This window comes from Mustela erminea, chromosome 15 (genome assembly GCF_009829155.1).
Source record: "Mustela erminea isolate mMusErm1 chromosome 15, mMusErm1.Pri, whole genome shotgun sequence".
NCBI classification, from domain to species: domain Eukaryota; kingdom Metazoa; phylum Chordata; class Mammalia; order Carnivora; family Mustelidae; genus Mustela; species Mustela erminea.
The window spans coordinates 20249773-20277131 of record NC_045628.1 but is presented as its reverse complement, the minus strand read 5'-3'; the positions used below and the strand labels follow the sequence as shown (position 1 = coordinate 20277131).

At 33.1% G+C, this 27359-nt stretch overlaps 1 long non-coding RNA gene across 1 annotated transcript in view; it reads left to right on the top strand.

The window, feature by feature from the left end:
- Nucleotides 1-12280: 12280 nt before the first annotated feature.
- The window catches only part of LOC116574475, a 28504-nt gene continuing 13425 nt past the window's right edge, over nucleotides 12281-27359 (top strand). The window contains exons 1-2 of the long non-coding RNA XR_004279334.1: nucleotides 12281-12414; nucleotides 13483-13630. This is a non-coding gene — a long non-coding RNA (uncharacterized LOC116574475). The remainder of the gene's footprint in view (nucleotides 12415-13482; nucleotides 13631-27359) is intronic.

Sequence of the window (27359 nt, the reverse complement as noted above, 5' to 3'; positions counted from 1 at the left end):
ATAGAGTCTATAGGAATAATGAATTTGACAAAATGACTTTGAGACCTGATGAGTTATGGGAATATAATTTATTTTAAGATAAGTTCTCTAGTTAAGAAAAAGATGAGACATGCTAGTGTAGCTGATCTAAAATGTCTCTTAAAAAATGACTCTTAATAAGCATCAATAAAGCACAATGAGCAAGGACAAGCAAATAACAGCAATGAAAGTTCAATTTCAAACTTTAAACACTAAAAAAAAATCAGAAATTAGGTATCTCAGCATGATAAAACATAATCCCTAAAGGAAAACGTATTTTTATGTCTATGTTGGTAAATATTAATGCTATGCTAATAAGCACTATTTTAGTTCACATACTGAATCTATTTTCAAAACAAATCAGAACAGAAATATTTTTCAAAATGAGTATTAAATTAAATATAAACACAAAAATTCATTTTGTTTTTTTCTTTTTATATAAAGAATCTATTTTTTCTCCAGTTTTCCTGCATAATCTAAATAACAATGAAATGTCTCATTTATTTTTAAAAACAAACAAAAAAATCTCTGAACATAATTTGCTAGATAAATAAACCTGTTGGGGTTGAGAGTCTCACTGAATATTAATACTAGGACAGAGACACTTTGGAAAATGTCTCCATCTATTGAGAGCTCCTTATATAAGATTTACATTATTACTTCTCCAGGTAATTTATTATCTAGCTATGTTTTCTTACACAGGGTTTTAAACATAATGCAAAATATTCTTATTTCTTCAGTGTAGTTTACACACTCTTCTGTGTGTAGCCTAACTTCTCCTATATAAAAATAGATTATTTTATGCTTATCTGTTATCCCCACTATATTGAAAACCATATAGGTCAGAAACAAATTATTAGTGTTCTATTTTTAATACTGAGCAAAGAACATGAGACATAACTCTTAGTCAAAGATGATTTTGTTGAATTAAAGATGTGATTAATATGTATTTGATGTTCAACTTCAGACACTTGAAACAAACTGGATTTTCTATTATACAACAAGGTATATAAACTAATTTCACTGGGACTCCTGTGCGGCTTAGTTGGTTAAGCATTTCACTCTTGATTTCAGCTCAGGTCATGATCTCAGGGTCCTGGGATTGAGCCCCACATTGGGTTCCGTGCTCAGCCAGGAATCTGCTTAAGGATTTCTCTTCTTCTCCCTCTGCCTTCCCCCTACCATCCTCTCTTTCTTGCACTCTAAAATAAATAAATAAATGTTAAAAAATAATTTCATCAATGGCCTACTTTCAAAAAGATAGTAATTGGTATATTCAATTTTGTTACAATTATATTATAAAATCATGATCAATTTTGTTACAATTATATTATAAAATCATGATCCATTATCATGTGAATAATTAAAGACAATGAACAAATTATTCATAAAGGTCAACAGTAAGATTAAAGGAATTTAAATATAGTCAACTAAAATATTCCCAAATAAAGGTTTTATTTTTAAAAAAATACTATTGCTATCCCAAATTATATTACAGTAAGTTTGACTTGGAAATCAATTTCTATCTTAACCGTATTTTATTTACAACACTTTTTAAATTACTTAATTTAATTAATTACTTATATACTATATATCACAAGTTTACATATTCTCTTAGAAAAATAAGTCAATATAGAACAACCAAAAATTACATTACCTATTCGAATAAAAGAAATTCTTAGAGGGAAAAAATACATATGTATATTTAGGTTTGGTTGTTTTAATAATAAATAATGTTAAAATTTAAAAAGTTAAGAGTGCATGGTAAAAACTCCAAAGCTAACACTGAAAACAATACAGAGGTATAACTAAAAGCTAATAGAAAAATTTAAAAGAATGAAAAAATATATTCAAATAATCCATGTTGATACAGGGAAAAAAATACAGAAGAATGAAAACCAGAGAGGACAAACAGAAACAAAATAAGAAAAAAGTGTTCCTAAATCCAAATACAGGAATGGTTACATTAAATACTACTTGACTATATACTTGAATTAATAGGTATTATCAGAATTATTAAAAAAATGAGCCCCAACTCTATGCTATCTACTAGAGATGCACATCAATGTAAGGACACAGACACTTAAAGAATATCTATGGAAACAGAGATATAACATGCACACAATATTAGAAGGCCAGATTTGGATATTAATATCAAAATACAGAGCATTATCAGAAATGATTGAGGACATTTCATAATGACAAAAAAGTGAATTATTTAAAAACACCAACTCTAAATAAGCATGCTCCTATTAATACTATTTCAAAATATATGAAGCAAAATTGACTAAATCTATTCACTCCTGAAGTTATAGAAAAAATGGACCAAAAAAAAAAAAAAACAACCCAGGAATTATCTGGAAAATAAATGGAAAGACATCGAATTCAATTATAAATGAAATGGATTATAATATTATAGAATGAAGCAAAAGCAGTGCTTAGGAGGAAATGAACATCTTTAAGTGCTTAGTGTAGAAATAAACAATTGTCTAAATTGTAATGATCTTAGCTTTCACTTTAAGAAATGTAAAATGAAATAGTGATTCAGAACCAAAGGAAGTAAAAATAAATAATAAGAAGAAAATCCATGCAAATAAAACAGATGAGCAACAGGTAAATCAATAAAGATAAAATTTATATTTTAAAATAATTAACAAAATTTATTTATAAAAAATGGAGAAAATCTTAAATTATTAACACCAAGAATGAAAGAAGGGTTGTTGCTATAGATCCTACAGAAGTAGAAAGAGTGAAAGAATTTGATGAATAAACCTTGACAAATTTGACAATGGACAATACAATTTTTTGAAATTACTGATATAAGAACAAAAAAATCCATTTCTGACCATGTGTGTACACACACACATGCACAAACAGATTGCATTTTTTAATCAAAATATATTTTCAAAAGAAATCTCCAAAACTAGATGCCTTCCTTCATGGATTCTGTCGAAATTTTTTTTTTTTATTTTTTTTATTTGACAGACAGAGACCACAAGTAGGCAGAGAGGCAGACAGAGAGAGAGGGGGAAGCAGGCTCCCCACTGAGCAGAGAGCCCGATGTGGGACTTGATCCCAGGACCCTCAGAACATGACCTGAGCCAGAGGCGGAGGTTTTTTTAACCCCCTGAGCCACCCAGGGGTCACTCAGTCAAGCATTTAGAGAAGAAATACCATCATTCTTGTACAAAATCTTTCAGGAAATAGAATAACTTTTTGACATTTTCCCCTCACAGTTTTTATTTAAAGTGTAGTTAGATAACATACAGCATAATGCTGGTTTCAGGAGTAGAATTTAATGATTCTTCCCTTATGTACAGTACCCAGTGCTCATCACCACAATCACCCTCCTTAATACCCATCACTCATTGAGCCCATCCCCCACTCACCTCTCTCCATCAACTCTGTTTTTTCTCTATCCTTAAGAGTTTCTTATGCTTTGCTTCCCTCTTTTTTTTCCCTTCCCCTATATTCACCTGCTTTGTTTCTTAAATTCCACATATGCATGAAATCATTTGGTATTTGTGTTTCTCTTACTGACTTGTTTGACTTAGGATGATATACTCCAGCTCCATCCACATCATTACAAATGGCAAGATTTAATTCTTTTTGATGGCTAAGTAATATTCCAGTGTCGGTGTGTGTATGTGTGTGTATACCACCTTTTCCTTATCCATTCATTAGTATTCTTTCCATAGTTCAGACATTTGGACTCTTTCCACAGTTTGGCTATTGTTGATAATGCTGTTATTAACATCAGGGTGCATGTGGCCCTTCAAATCAGTATTTTTGTATCCTTTAAGTAAATACCTAGTAGTACAATTGCTGGGTCTAAGATAGTTCCATTTTTAACTTTTTGAGGAACCTCCATACTATTTTCTAGAGTGGCTGCATCTATTTGAATTCTCACCAAATTGTAAGAGGATTAACCTTTCTCACTAAGCATCCTCACTAACATCTGTGGTTTTCTGTGTTAATTTTAGCCATTCTGACACGTGTGCGGTGGTCTAAATTATAAGTTTTGATTTGTGTTTCCCTGATAATGAGTGAGGTTAACCAGCTTTTCATGTGTCTATTAGCCATCTGGATGAGTTCTTTGGAAAAAAAATGTATATTCATATTTTTTACCCATTTCTTAACTCGATTATTTGTTTTGGGGTGTTCAGTTTGATAAATTCTTTATAGATTTTGGATACTAACTCTTTCTCAACTCTATCATTTGCAAATATCTTCTCCCATTCCATAGGTTGCCTTTTAGTTTTGTTGACTGTTTCCTTCTCTCTGCAGGTTTTTATCTTGAAAATTCCAAACAGTTCATTTTTACTTTTGTTTCCCTTGCCTTTAGAGACATGTCTAATAAAAAGTTGCAATGGCTGAGGTCAAAAAGGTTGCTGTCCGTGTTCTTCTCTAGGATTTTGATGGTTTCCTGTCTTACATTTAGAACTTTCATCCATTTTGAATTTACTTTTGTGTTTGGTGTAAGAAAGTAGTCCAGTTTCATTCTTCTGCATGTTTTAATAGTCCATCATAACCCTAATAACAAAATCTGATAAAAACATTACAAACATCAAAATACTGAACAGAACATTTACAAATCAAACCCAGGAATGTACAAAAAGAGTTATATTTTGCAGGATAGCATTTTTTTCTAGAAGTTCAAAATCAATTTGACATTCAAAATTCAAACAATATTTTACATATTAACAAATAAAAGATACTATAAATCATTTTGATAGCTGCATAAAAATCATTTGAAACATTAACACCATTGGGATATCTGGGTGATTCAGCCAGTTAGGTGCCCAAGTCTTAATTTTGGTTCAGGTCATGATCTGGGGGGTCCCAAGATTGAACCCCACACTGGACTTTTGTGCTCAGCAGGGAGTCTGTTTGGGATTCTCTCTCTCCCTCCACCCCCCACCCTGAAAATAAGTAAGCTAATCTTAAAAAAAAAAAAAAAGAAAATTTAACACCCATTCAAATAAAATAATGTCAGCAAACTAGGTTTAGATTTTCTTCATCTAACATCAAACATCCATGAGAAATTAATAGCACATAGTAGCTATGAATGGTCCATTTCTTTCACCCAGGAATAACACACAATGTAGGTGCTGATCTCACCTACATCAAAATTTTTCTGGAGTTTATAATCAAGAAGTGAATAAAAAATCAAAGATAATGGGACGCCTGGGTGGCTCAGTTGGTTAAGCAGCTGCCTTCGGCTCAGGTCATGATCCCAGCGTCCTGGGATCGAGTCCCACATCGGGCTCCTTGCTCCGCAGGGAGCCTGCTTCTCCCTCTGACTCTGCCTTCCACTCTGTCTGCCTGTGCTCGCTCTGACTCGCTCTCTCTCTGACAAATAAATAAATAAAATATTTTAAAAAAAATAAAATCAAAGATAAATCTCTCTCCATTTGCAAATGCCATGATGATTTCCAAAAAAACATATAATAGAATCTGTAAAACAGCTATCAGAAATACAGGTTAATTTAACAAGGTAATAGACTATAAACTTTATATACAATACTGAATGTCATATTGACATCATATTTATATACCAGCAGTAAACAATTGGAAAATAAAAGTAATTTACTATTGATGTGGCAGATTGGGTCTGAGGACCCAGGGGAGAAGCTCCAGCGGAGAGGCCCCATGGGACCCTCTAAGAGGGTCCTCGGTTTCACACAGAATGGAAATCAAACATGAGCTAGCAGGAGGGAAAAGGGAGATAGAGAGAGAACAGATAGAGGGAGGGTGTCCAGGAGGCTCAGAAAGGAAAGAGGAAATCTGCTATTTGTTTGGGGCCTGGGGGTTTTTACCTAGGATGGTGTTATGGTGTACACAGATTCTTAGACATCCAGGAACTGGTTTGAACAAAGACAAGGAAGTGTTCAGGTATTATTCCTTGGTGCCAGGGGCTCCTAACTCCAGTGGTCTGGAATGTACATATGATAGCTTTCTCAGGTCATTCTTACGTGGTCCTTCCTTAGATGTTATTTATTCTAGAGAATCATTGACTTCTTGTTCCCTGCAAGGAGTACTTGCCTTACAAAACATGTGTAGAATGGGGTGTGTGCGCAGGCTCTAGCAAGAATAGAAGCTTGTAAAGAAGTAAACAGGAAAAAAAAAAAAAAAAAAAGCTTTTACTCTCGTGAGGTCCCTCTGGTTTCCTGTCTCAATATTGTAAATAATAGTGCATCATTGTAAGTTACCAAATATATTTTCAAAAACCCTTACAGTGAAATTTAACAAAACATGACCAAGATCTCTACATTGAAAATTACAAGGTGTTGATGAAAGGAATCAAAGACTCTTAAAAGTAGAGACATGTACCATGATTCAAATGCTAATTTCACCAAAGGGATCTAATAATCTGATGCTAGCCCAGTTAGAACTTTTTGGAAATGCATAAGATCAAGAACGTCCAAAGAAGGGCGCCTGGGTGACTCAGTGGGTTAAGCCGCTGCCTTCGGCTCGGGTCATGATCTCAGGGTCCTGGGATCGAGGCCCGCATCAGGCTCTCTGCTCAGCAGGGAGCCTGCTTCCCTCTCTCTCTCTCTGCCTGCCTCTCCATCTACTTGTGATTTCTCTCTGTCAAATAAATAAATAAAGTCTTTAAAAAAAAAAAAAAAAGAATGTCCAAAGAAATACTGAAAAATAAAGAAAAAATTTGGAAGACTTTCTATGATTTCAAGATTGAATAGAAAGCTATGTTATTCAAGGTAGGGTAGATATATAAGAATTATTAAACAATTTTTATTTACTGACCACTATAATTTTATCAATATTTCCATGTTTTCATAAGTGTAGCAGCTTTATATAGCTCAATGCCATCATTTATGCTGCAAAATAGAACTATATCTACAGTGATATTTCCTCTCCTGTTTGTGTACTGACATCTCCCTTTCTCCCCTTACATATTTTTATTCCCTGCTTCTCTCAAAAAAGTCTTACAGACTTTTTCTTTTCTCTTCTCCTTCTTCTTCTTTTTTAATGTTTTGGGATGATTAGAACAGTGTTTGTTTGAAGTAGACAATACTAACAATGCATTCATTTGTCAATATACACAAAACTATTTAGGAATTTCACTGTTTAGGCCACCATTATTTAGTAATAATTTGGGAAGTAAAGTAATCCATTATAGGACTAGGATGCAACAGATTTCTACATCAAAATGTATTTGTGAATATATACCGCATCTTCTTTATCCATTCATCTGTTGATGGACATCTAAGTTCTTTCTATAGTTTGGCTGTTGTGGACATTGTTGCTATAAACATTCGGGTGCATGTGCCCCTTTGGATCACTAAATTTGTTTCTTTAGGGTAAATACCCAGTAATGCTATTGCTTGGTCATAGGGTAGCTCTATTTTCAACTTTTTGAGGAAACTCCCATGCTGTTTTCCAGAGTGGCTGCACCAGCTTGCATTCCCATCAACAGTGTAGGAGGGTTCCCCTTTCTCCGCATCCTCACCAGCATCTGTCATTTCCTGACTTGTTAATTGTAGCCATTCTGACTGGTGTAAGGTGGTATCTCATTATGGTTTTCATTTGTATTTCCCTGATGCCGAGTGATGTGGAGAACTTTTTCATGTGTCTGTTGACCAACTGGATGTCTTCTTTGCAGAAATGTCTGTTCATATCCTTTGTCCATTTCTTGATTGTATTTTTTGTTCTTTGGGTGTTGAGTTTGCTAAGTTCTTTATAGATTTTGGATACTAGCCCTTTGTCTGATATGTCATTTGCAAATATCTTCTCCCATTCTGTCAGATGTTTTTTGGTTCTGTTGACTGTTTAATTTGTTATGCAAAAGCTTTTGATCTTGATGAAGTTCCAATTGTTCATTTTTGCCCTTGCTTCCCTTGCCTGTGTCAGAGGTTGCTACTTGGGTTCTCTTCAAGGACTTTGATGGATTCCTTTCTCACATTAAGGTCTTTCATCCATTTGGAGTTTATTTTTGTGTGTGGTATAAGGAAATTGTCCAGTTTCATTTTCCTGTATGTGGCTGTCCAAATGGAATACTATGCAGCCACCAAAAGAAATGAAATATTGCCATTTGCGATGACATGGATGGAACTAGAGGGTATTATGCTGAACGAAATAAGTCAATCAGAGAAAGACAATTATCATATGATCTCCCTGAATATGAGGAAGTTGAGAGGCAAAGTGGGGGTTTGGGGGGGAGGGAAGGAAAAAATGAAATAAGATGTGATCAGAAGGGAGACACCATAAGGTACTCTTAATCTCACAAAACAAACTGAGGGTTGTGGGGAGAGTAGGGAGAAGGTGGTTGGTTTATGGACATTGGGGAAGGTATGTGCTATGGTGAATGCTATGAAATGTGTAAACCTGACAATTCACAGACCTGTACCCCTGGGGCTAATAATACATTATATGTTAATAAAAAATTTAAAAAGTTTAAAAAAATATATTGGTGAAAATACATTTCATATATTAATTAAAACACAGCCTCTTTGGCTTATGCAAGGAAAAACATCCTCTTTTTACTATATGTGCAATAACTGGGCAGTATATTGCAGATGAGCTCATACTGAATTCCTAATGACTACTTTTCTCCTTTGGCCTTATTTAAGCAGTATTATTATTTTAATTTTCTGTGATATCATCAAGGTTAAGTTTTCGCTTACATACTTTGACCATTACTATGAACTTGCTAATGCTTCAATTCCATGCTAATTATGAATGATCTAATTAAGACTGAAATTCTTTGAGATAGTCAGAACAAAATGTATTGATTAACTTTTGACCTATGCCACAGGAAATGGTGAAGAATCCAATAATGATTAATATAGAGGACTTACTCCTACCATCTGTTGATAGAATTTCCTTAAAAAACAAGATAATAGAGACAGAACTGGGGCAACTTGTCCTGTTACACTAGTTCAGCCATTCCACTATTGATACTCATAGAAAACAATCTGCTTATGCAGGAAGTGAACACACCATAGACCAGCCTGTTATGGTTTTGAGGATTATTTTTATATTGCCAAATGCCAAAATACTAAGATTTCTAGTGTGCAATTAAGCTTTTACTACCTAAACTTTCCGTTTAAATTTTGCAAATATTTTCTCTGTTGTTGTATTTTTGTTAATTTAACACATTTTTAAGAGGTTGGAATGGAAACTTACGTTAAGCAGATTAAAATCACAATGAAAACCCTTTATTTAATCATGCTGAAAGGTCGGGTAGGGGATGCAGTAAAAAAAAAAAATTAGAAGGCACAACTACAATTATTATAAAAAGCTTAATAGAATTCTTTCCTAAAATAAGCTGCCTGTTTCATTTTTATGCATGATTACATACAAAATCTTTATGAATCTATTGTGATAATCTATGAGATATATATATATATATATTAAGATCTCAGTGGTTAACAGAATTAGATATTCTCCCACTCGTATTCAGTAATATATATTTTTGTCTTCAATTTGCATATAAATTTTATAGAATAAGAAATACATCTATGATAAAGACCTTTCCATTTATATTTATCCCATTACTTTAAATTCATAAGATTCAATTTAATACTTGTTTCAAATTAGAGTATTCTAACATTATGCATAATTTGGAATTCTACTTTCCTAATTACTGCACTGACTGGGTGTAGTAACAGCAGAACTTGAATGAGAGACTCTCAAGCCAGACACTGTGGGTTTCAGTCCTCTGTCTGGCACTTACTGGCTCTGTGGACTTGTTTGGCTAGTCTATATAACTGACTCATTTTACTCTTTGTTACAATGGAGATCATAGCTTCTCATCCACAGTGTTTTTATGATGATGATATAATATAAATCCCCCCCCAGGATATCATAAGTAGCAGCAAAATATTTTCCTCATTTTTTTTAGGTTTTTTATCTAGAGTCATATATGGGCTGAACACATTCTTTTTATTATTTGTCTAGTTATCTTTTTAATCCTTCTAGGTGGGTTAGGAATAAAACTGAGCTGTTTACAGTAACCAGGCACATAGAGGAAGAGGACTGGGGCAGTAATAGGAAGTGTTGAGACTGTTTCAAAGCAGAGAACATAAGTCCTCTGTAAGGCAGGTTGGTATTAGTTCCCAGTGATACCTGTCATGTTAAAACGCTAACCCAATGTTGTCAAAGTTTCTTATTTTTTAGAAGAATCCAGTGATCTGTATTTGTACTTGAAATCCACCATCGTTTAAAGTCAGGAAAAATTAAAATAATTTCAGACTTTGAAGAAGCCGGCATCATATGAGACAATAAAAATATGTGATGGCTATGTGTTCGGTACCTGGAACTGGCATGACTAACTCAATTTCACAATGGAACAAGAGAAAACTTACAGTTTACATGAGGTCATGAAGCACAGAAATGACTGAGCAAGTATTTTAAAGTCCCATCCAATTCCACATGCTCTTTGTATGGTGTCGTGGCCTATGGTGTCATGATCTCCAGGCCAAAGTGCAGAATTCTTATACACTTGACTACATTCTCTACCTTTACCACAACTCAGAAAATGCCTTTCTAAAAACTAAAAATCAGTTTCAAAACATTATTTTTTTTTCTTATGTTTTTATTTCAATAACATCTAGAACTACTCACCATTATTAAGTAGAGCCTCCTTGTTGAATACTTAGAAGAATCGGCCCTCTTGTCTACTTTTCCACACAGTTACTGCAACCACTTGTATGCAGGACTGGCTATGCAATTTGTCGGGCCCAGAGCAAAATGAAAACATGGGGCTCCTTGTGCACCCACAAACTATCTATGACATGCAGTGAGATGCCGTCTCCTAATTGAGCAAGTACCACACTATCCACAGATAGGGTTCAAGGCTCACCAAACTTGGCTTAAAATTTATTTTATTTTATTTTTTATTTTTTGGCTGAGACTTTATTTTTTCAGTTTTGTTGAGATATGCTTGGCAGATAGCATTGTGTAATTTGTGTACAATTTGAGGATGTGATATATGTATATATTGCAATATTAGACTCCACATTCCCCTTTTATGTTTTCAACATAATATTAACAAGTTAGTGTGGAAGAGAATAAAACAAATAATGTAAATGATTAACAGTGAGATAATGGAAAATACTCAGGAATATTTATATAATAGAATATTATCATATAATTTTGAAACTAACACAAAACATTAGAAGTATTTAACTGTGACATTTGATAGAAGAATTAGGTATGCAATAATATATAGATGTAGAATTATCTATATTTAAACCATAAACAAAAATAAATATTTCAATATATAATGGTCTATGTGAAAATACAAGTAATAATTTAGTAATTTCTTTAAAAGAAATTACTATTTATCCATTACATTATTTTTAAAAGTTTTTATTTATTTATTTGAGAGAGAGACAGAGTGAGAGAGAGCATGAGAGGGGAGGTCAGAGAGAGAAGCCGACTCCCCATTGAGTTGGGAGCCTAAAGCGGGGACTCAATCTCAGGATTTGGGAGAGGGCAGAAGCATAAGCAGAAGGCAGACGCCCAAGCAACTGAGACACCTGGCGCCCTCCATTACACTATTTAAATAAATACTTTAAACTACAAAAAATATTGTTGATAAATTTGAAGGGATGATATCTTTTGAAACATATTTTAGGATTATCATTGAAAATTAAATATATTTAATTTAGCTTTAACATATTCTTCAGGAAAATATTTTTTCTTTTTTTAAATATAAGGGAGGTAATGATAATCATATCTTAATAATTATAATATTTAAAATTTAAAATCACACACAAAAAATCTCTAGTTAATAAGCTAAAATTGAATGTGAGTTGGTTCTTAAATATGTTATATAGTTAATGTAAATTGGAATGAAAAGGTATAGTTTGCCTGAGATAACTGACATTCAGTCTTCCTCATATCTATTCTTTCATGTCTAGAAAATGTGCTCAAAATTCTTGGAACCCATTGCAGGTTTAGGGTATCTACACAGAATATTAGAAATGAACAAAGTGAGTAAACCACTACCAAAGAAGAAGGGTCAGTCAGCATTTCTTTTTGACATGGAATTGTGTTTATAAAAAAATTATCAGTGAGGAAAAAAGAATAAGAACCTCTTCTAAATTGATATGGAATTGATATCCTTTTCTAATAAAGAAAACTACTCATCAGTCCAAATTCACCCCATTTGTCTTTCCATAAATTACTTTCAGAACACAAAAATAGACTACTAGTCAGCCTGAAAGTGTGGCAAACTGTGATTTTCTCTCTTTATTTTTATAGGTATCACATGGCAGGCAAAATGAAGATGTTTAAGGATATTTAAGGATATGGTCAGACAGACATGTGTTCAAAGATAGAATTTACTACCTAGCAGTTGTTATCCTAAGTCCTTGTCAACTTTCCAATTAATAAAATGAGGATACACACATACTAGCCTAAAGGGTAAGCTACTACAACCAAAATAAAAATAATAGCAATAATAATAATTAAGAATAAGTGAAAAACAAAATAAGCTAAGGGTTAAATTAATATTTATCATTCCATCTGATACTGATCAGGATACTTAATACTGATACTGATACTTAATCAGGATCGTATGTATGCTCTGTATTTTGAAAATGTTAGTAATGGGCTTCATAGGAAAAAGAACAGAAAGAAGAAAGGAGTAAATAATAAAGGAGAAACGTGGTAAAAGAGAGTGGGGGAAATTTATCTGCATTTTTCAAAGTAGTACTATTAATACTGCTCAATATTGAGTTTGGTGAAACAATAATGTCTGTGGCTCAAAAATATTTTCTCTAGTTTTCTAATCAACTGTGCTATTCAACTCCTTACAAAGGATGGTTGATGATCAATTAGGCCACATTCTTTCACAATTTCACTTAATGGAAATAACATTCAGAATATGGAGAACTTATGTTACTGTTACATTTTAGTAGCACTGAAACTATGTATTATTTTCTTTAGTAACATGTATTTTAATGGGCAATTAGGGACAGGACTAACAAGGTAAGCTATTTTTAACATAAAAGTTTATTTGAAACATTTTCTTTTCAGGTTAAACACTTAAAAGCAAACAGAGAACAAAGTTTACATGCATACAAAGACACAAACACATAGTCAATAAATTTAATTAAAAACAAGCCAATGTTTTTGTATGGGAAACTAATATCTGGGGGCTGCTTGCTTTGTTTTTCAGATAATAAACCTGCATTGTTCAAGCAAATGAAATAATTTATCTTATGTATTAATGCTATGATTAATCAGTGGGTTTGGAATAATATGTTATTAATTAGTATTATACTTAATGTACAATTGTAAGATTGTTTTAAAATCAGCTGAAAATATTGAAAAATATTTATTCTATATTTCCATAAAATATACCAATTTGTAAATGGATAGTCAACAAACTGGCATTTCTACATTCTTTCCATGTGCTTAGAATTATATTTTGTTTTGAACAATGTGAAAAACAATTCTAAAATAAATTTTGTATTATATTATTGTTAGGAGCATGTCATGCATTATGTGAATGGAAGTCTCTATCCTTGGATATGCCATGAAAAGATTGATGGGGGCATCCACTCTCAAATACAGACAGCCAGAAGGAAAGTGGCAAGTACAAAGCAGTTTATTAAACTGAAAGGACACTCTCAAGGTAGGAGAGCAGACAGTGTTTTAGAATTGGATATTAGTGGGTTTCTGGGCTGGGAGGACCTGTGACATATAGTGAAGTGGTCTCTGATGGAGTGTGCTTCCAATCATTTGGGAAACTCCTATCAAAGGTTGGGAAGGGCAATTTTGGACCCTAGAATGTTTGTAACTCTTGGCAGCCTTTCTGCATCAGTGCTGGTAGAGGGATAAAATGCCATGCAAATGTATTATTATGAGTCTAGGTGTTACTACCTAGACTCCATGAGGTAAAGAAATAAGCTCTCATAATAAATGAAAATAAAGAATAATTGTAAAGAAAAATAGAGACCTTCATAAAAATAATCAAAAACCCAAACAAAATAATTAGACTTAAATTTAAATTGAACAGAAAGGAACTCTCTACCTGAAAATGGAATATAAAATATGGGGGAAAAAAATCATTGGATAAGCTTAAGAGTGAATGGAGATGACTGAGAAAGTAAGTAAACCTCTAGATTGATCAACAACAAAAAAATACAACCTGAAGAAAAAGACCCAAAAAAAATTAAATAAAAATAACAGAACTCAGAGTCATGTAGGATAGTTTCAATATATTAAACACATTTGAAACTGGAGTCCCAGAGGGGAAGAGAAAGAGAGAATGGGACCAAAAAATTAATTTAAGTGATATTGGGCTGAAATGTTCTAAATTCAGTGAAATACTTATATTTATATTAAATTTATAGATTGAAGAAGCTTAGGAAACTCCAAACAGATAAAATCAAAGGGAAGAATGAGTTGCCATATTCTAGTCAACTGCTAAAAAGCAAAGATAAAGAAGCAATCTGGAAAGCAGCCAGAGAAGAGTAAACAACATGGTTTCTCTGGATGCTTTCCATTTCTTCAAGCCCTCGATACAGTGGGTTCTCCATATTTAATGCTCAAAATAACAGAACTTAATAATAATTATAATAATTTCACACATGCTATTTAACTATCACATATTCCCATTTTTACTAAAGAAAAGATGCATAGGATACATATTGAGTGGGGAACATTATTATAGGGGTGCCAGGGTGGCTCAGTTGGTTAAGCCACTGCCTTTGGCTCAGGTCATGATCCCAGAGTCCCAGGATTGAGTCCTGCATCAGGCCCCCAACCCTGCGGGAGTCTGCTTCTCCCTCTCACTTTCTCCCCTCTCATGCTCTCTCTCTCTTTCTGTCCCTGTTTCTCTCTCTGTCTCTCTCTCTCTCAAATAAATAAATAAAATTTTTAAAAAAGAACATTATTAGAAGTTCTTTCTATAGTTTCAGGGACAAATTCAGGATTTTCCTCTTCTTTAAATCTCAAAATGAAGAGGAGAAGATGAAGGAGGAGGAGGAGGAGGAGGAGGAGGAGGAGGAGGAGAAAGAAGAGGAGGAGGAGAAAGAAGAGGAGGAGGATAAAAAGAAAAAGAAGAAGAAGAGGGAGGAGGAGGAGGAGGAGTAAAGAGAGATGGGGCTTTTTCTGCATCCAACAAAATTCAAAGTATAGATTCGTAAGTTGTAAATGGTGAGATGTGAGCGAGCAGTTATTGAAATACTTGTTAGAGTATAAATAGGTCTTTGAAATTTGGGAAGGTGTGGGTCGAGCTCTAAGTGACTCAAAAGAAGAGTAATCAGCTTTTGTAATATAGTCCTTTTCTAAATGCTCAACATCACTTGGCATCAGGGAACTACAAATCAAAACCACAGTGAGATACCACCTCATACCAGTCAGAATAGCTAAAATTAACAAGTCCGGAAATGACAGATATTGGTGAGGATACATTATTAGTGGGAATGCAATCTGAAGAAACCACTCTGGAAAACAGTATAGGGGTTCCTCAAAAAGTTAAAAATAGAGCTACCCTGTAACCTAGCAATTGCAACACTGGGTATTTACCCAAAGATACAAATACAGTAATACAAAGGAGCACCTGCACCCCAATGTTTGTAGTAACAACGTCCACAATAGCCAAACTATGGTAAGAGCTCAGACATCCATTGACAGATGAATGGATATCCATACACACATATACATATATCTCACATATATTATACCGCCATCAAAAATGAAATCTTGACATTTGCAATGACATGGATGAATGTAGAGGGTACTCTGCTCAGTGAAATAAGTCAATTGGGGAAAGACAATTATCATATCATCTCAGTGATATGTGGAATTTGAGAAACAAGACAGAGGATCATCAGGGAAGAGAAAAAAATGAAACAAGAAGAAACTACAGAGGGAGACAAACCGTAAAAGGCTCTTAATCTCAGGAAACAAAGTGAGGGTTGCTGAAATGGAGAGGTGTGGGAGGGATGGAGTGGCTGGATGATGGACATTGGGGAGGGTATGCGCTATGGTGAACACTGGGAATTGTATAAGACTGATGAATCACAGACCTGTACTCCTGAAACAAATAACACATTATATGTTAATATGAAAAAAAGAAATACACACACACACACACACACGCAAATTGTCCTTTTTCTGTGAAATATAAGAGAGGTGATTAGAGATCATGAAAGAAGGGAGTAGAAATGGTCATCTTGGGAGAGAGACTTCCATCATCATTAGAATTACCAATATTGTTGTAATTACCATCAGCATACTTTCCTTCTTATCATTATTCTTCCTTAGTGAGAATCAGTTAGATGGTGTACAGGTAAAAAGATGGGCTAAACCTTGAACCTTGAAAATTGCAGGTCATAGTAGAGCAGCAATGGTTTTGTTTATTATTTTAATCCATTGCTGCTCTACTATGACCAGCAATTTCACAAAGAGTATAACTTTGTTCTTACAGTTCTCTAAGTCTTTGTTCTAAATCATCGTTGAAATTTCTTTTTAGACTTTTTTTTAAGGTATTTTTTTCAGGCATTATTATGTTTCAGAACATTTAATTTTAGTAATTATGAAATAATTGTAATACTTGTAATTCAAGCTAATAAAAGTTCAGATTCAGATTAGAACAATTTTTAACTTTTGGCTTTTTGTTTAAAACCTTAAACGGGGGCACCTGGGTGGCTCAGTTGTTAAGGATCTGCCCTCAGCCTGGGTCCTGATCCCAGGTTTCTGGGATCAAGCCCAGCATCGGGCTCCCGCTTGGTGGGAAGCCTGTTTCTTCCTTTCCCACTCCCTCTGCTTGTGCTCCCTTTCTCCCTGTGTCTCCCTCTGTCAAATAAATAAATAAAGTCTTTTAAAAAAACAAACAAACAAACTTAAAAACTTAAATTGACAGGTCTCTCATTTTAACTTACTGAAATAAAGAATTTATTATAATTGAAAACTTGCTGGTATTTCAGTCCTGTTATTGGTTTAGTCTTTGGTTTGAACTATTTCATAGATTTTCAATTATTTCAACTCAACATAAAATTTCAGCTTTGTTTTCCTTCTAAACTTATGTAAATCATAATAAATTCTCCTGGACTCCTGTGACATATTATCAATATTCCTTTCACTATTTAACTTTACAAACAGAATAGCCAGTCCGCTGGTCAGTTATCATATTGATCAACTTTACTGCCTTTTAGGATATTTATTCAATTCTTGCATGACCTATTAACCACTAACACGAAGCTTGTATTTTGTGTTATTAAATGATTCAAGCCAATAATAACTAATAACAGGACTGAAATACCAACAAGCTTCTGATTTTAATGAATTTTTTATTTCAGTAAGTTGAAATGAGAGACTTGTCAATTTAAACAAAAAGCCACAACTGTATTACTAGTGTCATAATACAGGGTTGAGTCCTTTTTTTTTTTATGCATATGTAACTTCCAATTAAGTCAAGCAGTTTTCATGATTTCGAAAGTTAGAATATTTCCAGATAAAAAATTTTCTCATTAGATATGTCCTAATAAAATATGAATTCCAAATGTGGTAATCTTAAAACTGATTTTTATAGTTATGAGGAATTCACATTTTTAATATTATATACATTTATATATATATTTATAAATATTATGTACATTTTAAATATTATATATATTTAGTATATATATCTTAATATAAATATTTCAAAAAGCAAACCATGTTTTATTTTAATCCATTTCTTTTATTTTAATCATCTGGCTTGGCATGACCCCGATTTACAGAGCTTCATTTATTGAAACACGGTTCTATTGCCATATCAGAAGGACTCACAATGCCACATGCTGACATAAGCTCAAAACAAAACTATGAACTAAGATATACCATTCTTGGAAATTCATATTACAATAGTCTTTAACTTTACTTTATTCTTGAGATAATACCTTCCTCATGTGAGGACATCCTATTTTGAGAAATCATGCTTCTGAGCTCAAAATACAAGCCCAAGAATTTCTCAGGTAGCAATTTCAAAATTTTGAGATAAAATATCTGAATTCATTGCTGAACTTCATCTTTAGTCCAACTACAACAAGAATACACATAAAGCTAAAATCTAGCATAGGGGACAGGGAGACTCCAAATTATTATCACGTTATTTTCTTTTCCTCTCAGGCATCTTATCCTGAAGTTGTAGATGACCACTGTAGATGATCCTTTCCAATTCCGTATGCTAAAGGTTAGAGAAAAAAGTGCATCCGGTAACTTATGGGCTTGCCTCTTGTTAGTTCAGAAAGCCTCTGCTGCAACTCAGAGAGGTCCTTAGAGAATGAGGATTTTCTCTGACAGTATAATTTCCCCAGTATCAAATTCATTTTGAGGAAAAATTGTCACTTTCCAGTTGATCAGGGGTCACAGGTGGAAACAGAGACCGCAGAGCATCATAATCATTCCCTACAGGTGAAGACTCAGTTGGAGTGTGAATGGCAATGGTAACAAGACAAAGAGCTTCACCACTAAAATTCCATCAGAGAAGTTATTACAGTGTTTGGCTTTATGGATTCTGTCGAAGAGAAATGACTTTTGCTGCTGCCGACTGCTAGCTGTAACCCCTGCCAAGTTCTATATAGAGGCTAGTAGAACAGCTTGTTGAAATTTCAATAGAGGCTGACTCAGGGAAAAAAAAAAAATAGTAGTGCCATATACTCTTCATCTGAGCTGCATCATGACTATCAGAGAATTAAATATATAGTCTGTGTTTATTTCCAAGTGTAAATCCAATTTGAGAAATCCCCAACTGTATGGCTCTCCCAGGCATTTGGCTTGGTACAACTTCACAATCATATAAAACTTGCCTAGTAAGTAAATATTTGAATCTAAAAGAAAACTATTTTCACTGTGGTAGCAGAGGTGAGGCCCCTCCCCCTCCCCCGCCATTTCATCAGCCTAGTTATTCCTTCAGAGAAAAGAACAAGTAGTCACGTCATCACATTTTTGTGTATGAATTTCAGAAAAAAACAACAACAACAACAACAACTTACCAATTAGAAATGGATAAAAAAAATTGCAATTTCCAAAAAGTGGAACATAGAAGAATCAATATTTCAGAATGCATAAAATGCACCAATAAGACCGTACCTGGATAGTAGTATACAAGGAAGAAACTAGTCAACAGTCATGGAAGCCTTATGTCATCTCACACACGAGGTATTGACTGGTTAAAACAGGCATTTATACAAATTTCCATTTGTGAGATACTGTTCTTCAAACATTTTCAGGCCCCTAAAGGAAAGACAGTCCAAATTTTGTTAAGACTATCAGAGAATGTAAGGCCATCTATCTCATTGAATTAAAAGGTTTTCACTGAAACTAAATATATCTTTGCTGTTGATCTTATGTTCAAGTTAAAATATTTACAAAAGAACACCATTGAATCTGATCCTGTGCCAGAGAAAAGCAATACGATTCTATTACATTTTACCAAGAAAGAGGAAAAATAGCTTTTTTTAAGCATTTATTATATCAGTCAATATCCTCAAACAGGGCAGTATTTATACATTTAAAGAGTATTTAAATACATTAAAATAATTTTAAAATAACATTTTTGCTTATATGTCATGATCTTCTGAAGAAAATCTTGAGATAAAGAAAATAACTTACTTATAAAAACTCACTACCCTTTACTTCAGATAGGGATTAAAACAGCAATTCTAGATTTCATTAACAACATGTGATGAAAGCATACTACAACGAAATCTGATTATCCAATCTAAAATTATTTATTTAAATTTGAAACAATAGGCAAAGATAGCCACCTGCTTCCATGAGATAATGGCTTAGGTCTTCCTCTGTTAACACAATTAAAATATTTTCTTCCTTTCTATAAATTGTCTTTTCATTTTCTTGATTCTTTCTTTTGCTGTGCACAAGTTGTTAAGGCTGATGTAGTCCCATTTGTTTACTTTTGCTTTGTTGCTGATACTTTTGGTGCCATATCCAAAAAATTAATTGCCAAGACCACTATCAAAGAGCTTTTCCCCTATGTTTTCTTCTAAGTTTTTTTTTCTTAGTTTCAGCTTTTGAATTTAAGTACTTAATCTATTTTCAATTAATTATTGTGAAGGTTGTAAAATAGGGTTCAAAACCATTCTTTTTCAGATGAATATCCAGTTTTCCCAAAACCATTTATTGAAAAGATATCTTTTTCCCCTTGTGTATTCTTGGATTCCTTGTCAAATATTAATTGACTCAACAGGTGTGGGATTATTCCTGGCTCTCCATTTTATTCCATTATTCTAGGTGTTTGTTTTTCTGCCAGTAACAAACTCTTTTCATTACTGAACCTTTGTAGTATAATTTGAAATCAAGTGTGATGCCTCTAACTTTGTTTTCCTTTCTTTTGTTTGCTTTGTCTAATGGGATTTTTGTGGTTACATATTAATTTTAGGGTTTCTTTTTCTTTTTCTGGGAAATACCATTGGAATTTTTATAGGGATTACATTGAATCTATAGATCACTCTGGGTGGTATGGACATTTTAACAGTATTCATTCTTCCAGTTCATGAGTACAGGATATCTTTTTATTCGTGTGTGATATCTGATAAGGGTTTAACACCTAAAATGTATAAGGATTTTATACAACATAGTAACAGAAAACAATCTGATTTAAAAAGGAGCAAAGGACCTAATAGACATTTTTCCAAATATGATATACCAATGGCTAACAATATATGAAATGTTGAACACATCATTATCAGAAATTTGAAAATCAAAACCACAGTGAAATATCACCTCATACTTGTTAAGATGGCCATTATTAAAAAGATAAGAGATAATAAGTATTGGTGAGGATGTGAAAAAAAGGAACACTTGTGTGCTGTTGTTGGGAATGTAAGTTAGTATAGTCATTATGAAAAACAATATCAAGGTTCCTCAAAAAATTTTAAATGGAATTATTATATGATCCAGTAATTCTACTTCTGGGTATATATTTGAAGGAAATGAAATCACTATCTGAAAGAGATCTCTTCACCTCAGCTTATTTACAGCAATCAAGATATGGGAATAATGTAAGTCTCTGTCAATAGATGAATGGATAAAAAAATCAGGCATATATACACTTGAATATTATTAAACAAAAAAAAGAAGAAGAAGAAGAAGAAGGATATTCTGTCATTCACAAGAACATAAATGAACCTTGAAGGCATTCTCCTCAGTGAAATAAGTCAGAGAAAGATAAATATTGTATGATTTCAGTTACACGTGGAGTTTAAAACAAGTCTATCTCATAGAAACATATCTCAAGACAAACATAGAGATGTTTGTCAAAGGGTACAAACTTTCAATTAAAAGATGAATAAATTCTGGGGACCTAATATACAGCATGATGACTATATTTAACAATAAAATATTGGGTTTTATGCTTGAAATTTGCAGAGAGAGTAGATTTTGTTTTTTCTTTTAAGAGAGGGAAGAGTAGAGGGAGAAAAGGAATCTTAAGCAGACTCCATGTCCGGTGCAGAGCCCCACTTGGAGCTTGATCTCACAACCCTGAGATTAAGACCTATGCCAAAATCAAAAGTTGGATGCTTTGTCAACTGAGCCACACAGGCACCCCAAGAGAGTATATCTTAGATGTTCTCATCACACACACGGAATTGGTAACTATGTGAGGTGGTGGATGTGTTAATTAACTTGATTTGTGGTAATCATTTCACAAAATACACATATATAAATTAATACCTTGTACACCTTAAATGTACACAATGTAATTTGTCATATCTCAAAAAAGCTGGGGAAAAAACACCACTTCCTGTGTCTTTTGACATTAGAAGAAGAAAAATATAAAAGTAAAAAACCTCATTAACTAGCATTTCAGTTATATTTTATTTTATGTGTATAATCCATTGGGCTTTGACCTAAAAACATTTCAGGATGCATCTTTATATCCCATCAGACTGAGATGGAAAAAAGATCATAAAAGGCTATGGAAAATAGAAATTGTTTGGTTCTCATTGAAGTTGAAGAGCGTAAAGCTCAGTAACAATAACCTCTAGGTACTCAAAATGAGAATGAAAAATACAAAGCAAATTCAGTGAACTGCATCAATCTGCCCTCAATTACAATAAAACTTAACTTGAATGTTTCTAATAAATATGCTGACACCTGCTTTTTCCATTGGTAGAATTAAATTCAGACATTATAGCTTCATAAAGGGCAAGCCAAAAACTTGAAAATGTTATAAAAAGTTATAAAAAGATCCTAATTGCATTCAAGCTGGAGATGTTTCCCCAAATGGCTGAAAGTAGTTTATAATTCAATTCCCTCTAAAGCTCCAAGTTTCAGTCATTTGTCAGTTCATCCCTAAATTGGTAACTTCTAGAAATTACTTTGTTTGAAGGTTAGTTTTGTTCCTTGTTGGGTTGGTTAAAGACTTTTTCCCCACCAAAATATCTTTAATCATATCTAAGGCTGAACTATTCCAGCTCCAGAATTATCAGTTGTTTCACTTTCCAATAGCACAAGACTATTATAAATTCTCATCAATACCAACAATAATTTTGGTAAGAAACACAAGCATATCTTGAAAACTAAGAAGTATACATACTCCTATCCCCTTCTGTGGTAGTGTTTTCTAGATAAAATTAATACTTTAAAAACTGTAACACATATCTTAATGCAGAACACTTTTGTTCATTTCAGTTGTAAAACTACACAATTTAGTGTTATCCAGGAGGAAGGAGAGGCAGAAAATAATTTTTCTGGATTGCTAAACTTGTCAATTGTTTTAGATTCATGAAAGTGAACTCAAAACACTAATGGCAGAAGCTTCCTATCGAAATATTAGCTGTGTCCTATTTGATTTGTTATGAATTCATGCTTTTAGCATAAATAATCTCATGGTTATTTAATCCCTGCATGTTCATTTCCATTGTTTCATAATGACCGGCCTTCATGGGCCACCAAGCAGTGAACATTTCTATTCCATATCCTTACTCCCAAATCTTCCTTTTGCTGAAATTTTTCATGTTTTCACAACAACAAGAAGAAAGGTAACACAGATATGCCTTTATATGCCTTTATGTGTCCTATATACTGATCACAGAAAAAAAAAAAAAATATATATATATGTATGGCCAGTTCTAGTATAATGATTCTCTTGAGAATGTAAATTTGTTCCAAGGAAGCTGATATATTAGGGAACAATTTGAGAATCATGCATTGTGTTTGTTAATGCATGATTTCATCAGCAGAACATGAAATAAATGCAACAAACTGCACCTGATTGAACCAAGAGGAATAAGAATGTGCAAAATACACAAGCACACACCATAAATGTCTACCAGGTACCTCAGTTCAGTGTGTGTTTTGACTCGGATTCAACCACGTGTGCTGTTACAACTTATAACTTTGTCTGAAGCACAGATAACCCTACTTCTACCTCTTCACCCTCACTAACAAGATACAAGTTTTCAGAGCCTATTTTTTTAAAAATATTATTTATTTATTTATTTGACACACAGACACAGAGAAAGAGCATAAACAGGGGGAGTGGAAGAGGGATAAGCAAGCTTTCCCCTAAGCAGGGAGCCCAATGTGGGGCTCGATCCCAGGACCCTGAGATCATAAGCTGGGCCAAAGGCAGACGCTTAACCAACTGAGTCACCCAGGTGCCCTCAGAGCCTATTTCTATAAGCAAACTTCAGTTTTCATGCAAGGAAAGATACCACATACATTGACGTATCCTATTTATGTATTTCTCAACAAATTAACATGTCTAAAACTGTGCTACACCTTTTTATTAGTTTCCTGTCTTGTTTGTTTGTTTGTTTGTTTGTTTCCCTGAAGAAATTTTGACTGTTGTGCCCCAGAACCATTTCTCCCATAAATCCTGTTGCTTCATTGTGCAATTTTGGATAGCTTTGATAATTTTGCGGAGTGGTATGATTTATAATGAGATGTATAATTTTAGACCTCAAAATTTGAAATTCTAGATGAAATGGAGGCATTAAAAAATTGAATGTACTGAAGGTGACTCAACAGGAGAAAAAATATAAAGGTTACCAAAAATCGAACACTAAAATAACAGCAAAACTCAATGGTTTTATATATAACCTCAAAAGCACTGATAATTACTAAATTATGAAAATTATTCTAGAAAATAAAAATGCAAGAATAACTTTCTACCAAAATAATAAGTAACTGTGCAGTTATTATCAAAATTATACTAATTATATCTGAAAATCATTCCTAAATTGACTATACAGAGAAATAACCATAAATAACACTAAAAGTACAAATGATGGACTCATGAGTTTTCTCACTACTTTTAAGAGACAAAAGCATCTCCACATCAATAACTAGAAGGTAAATAATCGAGTGGAAAAACTGGCACAGGCATTAGTAAAGTTTATAAGATTAAAAATAAAAAAAAAAACTCCTTAAAATTATAATCAACTTCTCTACTGGAAGGAAATAAATTTTTAAAAATGTCATTTTTTCCTATAATGAATGTAAAACATGAGATTTTTAATTTCTACTTTTGGTAAAAATATGAAAGAGTTGTCACTAATCAGTGTTTACTGTTGGTTGGGGCACAAATCTGTACATTTAGATTGACTTTACCTAATAATATTAAAAGTATGAACTATCCATAATTCTGCTCTCCTATTCCAGGAACCTAGCATAAAAAATAATCATTTTAGGGGATAAATACGTATGCAAAAATATAACATTTCATGTCTCTTTTCCATAAATAGGTGGCAAAATAAACAAAATATATCTAACTAGAGTAGAGGCTAAATAAAATATTTTATATCCAGGTGATGTCTTACTCGGCAGCAATGAAAAGAATAATATAGTACTATGTACATTTCATATTTCATAAAATAGAGTATAATCTGATATTAAACAGTGTGTGTATATAGGGGTGTGTGTGTGTGTGCGTGTGTGCGTGCATAAACATAAACAACTCTCTGGAAAGATATTCACTCAACTGTTAACAGGGTTAGCTCTTGGATGGAATTGAAGAGATATGTAGAGGTGAAAAAAGGAGTTAGAATTCTTACAATACATTCTTTTAAACAAAAAAGCATTATAACTTAAAAAAAAACTATCATTCTCTATTTCCCAAATTATTTAAAAATTGAAATATAAAAAAGCCCATTAGGGAGAATTGCAATTGGGCCTTTACCAAAGAAAGAATTGTCTCTCTCAATGTTACTTTGCATACAATAACTAGACATGTTTTTCAGTTCTCTCCGGCTCAGAAATGTAGCTTTGTATGATCTGTAGCTTTATATGATCACACACAAAAGACAATCTTTCACATTCTATATATTGAAGGGAAAAAAATTATTCAAGTATCACTAGGGTGAGACAACCAAATCTTTGTCTCAAGCCCACCTGATACAGTAAATGATGGGCACCAAATCAGAATCTCAAGGCAGGTATTCAGGGTTGTCAAAATACAATGTATCTTATTCTTCAATATTTACATTGACACATAAGCTGCTGGTGATAGGTAGTGACTGGTGGAGATAAACCTTGATTATGTAAAGACAGAACAAGAGATAATATTGAGCAACATGCAAGACTGGTGAAGAGAAAATTAAGAGAGATCATGTAGACACTCGGTTTCTACCTTTTTAACTTTCTTCTCACTGAGAGTTGCACTTTGAAGTCCATGAAATTAGCTTTTCTATACACTGATTCTTCATTTATTTGAACGAACTTGAGTGAGTTTCAGTTTATATCAACCAAAATGTGTTTAATTAGAACATTCTCTATGATTTTTCTCTAATTCTACAATTTGAATGATTTCACTTACCAAACCACAAATTCATTTCTACTAAATCCAAACACACAAAGTACACAAATTCCGAGGACAATGAAATAATTATTTTATTTTTTTCATAATATCAATGGAGCCTATTATTTTATATTTAAGAAGTCCTTCCAGTGAAAAGGTGTCAAGAAGTTGGGAAGAAACATACTGAATATATTATTTAAATGTGTAACCAAAATACTATTTAGAAATGGGTTTACTGCATTTTCTAGACTTTGTCCATAACCTATAATTCTGCTCAATTAATAAATTTACTGATGTTCTTTGTTTGACAGACTATAAATACTTTTTTGAAAAACAAAGCAATAAATGAAGACATTTTACTGAATTTAACTTCTGGATTGCAAAGATAATTTAAGAACATAATCTACCTTTTAGTTACTATAATTACTGATATTATTTATGTATAACATGACCATTGACGTTTGCATTTAAACTTCTTGTAAAGAAGTTTGCATTTAAATTTCTTGTAAGCAAAGAATTTCAATACCAGGTGTGTGCTAATTGTCTATTGTTGTATGAAAAAGCAAGGACAATAAACGACACAAATAAAATACTTCCATATCTACATTTGATATTCAAACCAAGAAGACTCTAGAAGAATTATGAAGACATCAGTACTCTTGGATGTGGTAATCCTTTAATGCTTCTCTTTCTGTCTCCATCTTTTATGTCTGCAAAGAAAAAGTCTAAAAGAATATGGTTGAAGGCACATTTGAATGAATACATTAGTGGATTTCTTTTCTTTCTTTAAGGATATTTGTATTTAAATCTTTTTCATCTATATTTGAATAATGAAAGATGCTGCATTGCTAAGAAGAGAGGCATGAAGAGCGAATAGTTAAATGCAAGTTTAAGTGAAGGAAAAGAACTTCACTGTTATCTACTGAGTGAAGTGGGTAGATCAGCCTTCCGCCTACATCCAAATCAATCTTTCTTACTCTTTTTATGTACCCATCCTGTGATTTCTAAGTACTTCGCTACTAATTATCTATCTGTGACTCTCTTCTGAGGACTGCCCTTGAGCTATTTAACTGCTGTGTTGGCAAGTACAGGGAGCAGGAGGTACCTGTGTTGGGACTTGGCCAAGTCATAATTTTGCTCAGCTATTTCCCCTGTTCTGCTCTGTTTCCTTGACTTCTTTATCAGTCTTGACTCAATTGCTTCCTTCAGAGCTAGCTCGAGTACAAATTCTTATTTAAGACCTGCTTGTGGAGCACCCAACCCAAGACAACACCTTTTTATCTCTCATGCAAGAACACACACAGCACACCTGCACACAGCAACACAATGATAATTATGGTGCAGCAATAAATAGACTGATGACTAAGCCCTATTATGAATGACCTTGCTTTATTCATTTTAGCAATGTTTTTTTCCTTTTGAAGCAATATTTCCAGATCACTTTCACCACTATTATTTCATATGATTTAAACAACAACAAAAAAATGAATGAAAATATCTTACATTACAAATTAGGAATCAGAATTAATATAGTTCACTGTAGGCCTAGTTCCCTTGACTGTATGATTTTAGAGTATAAGAACAGATGTTATTAATCAAAAATTGAGAA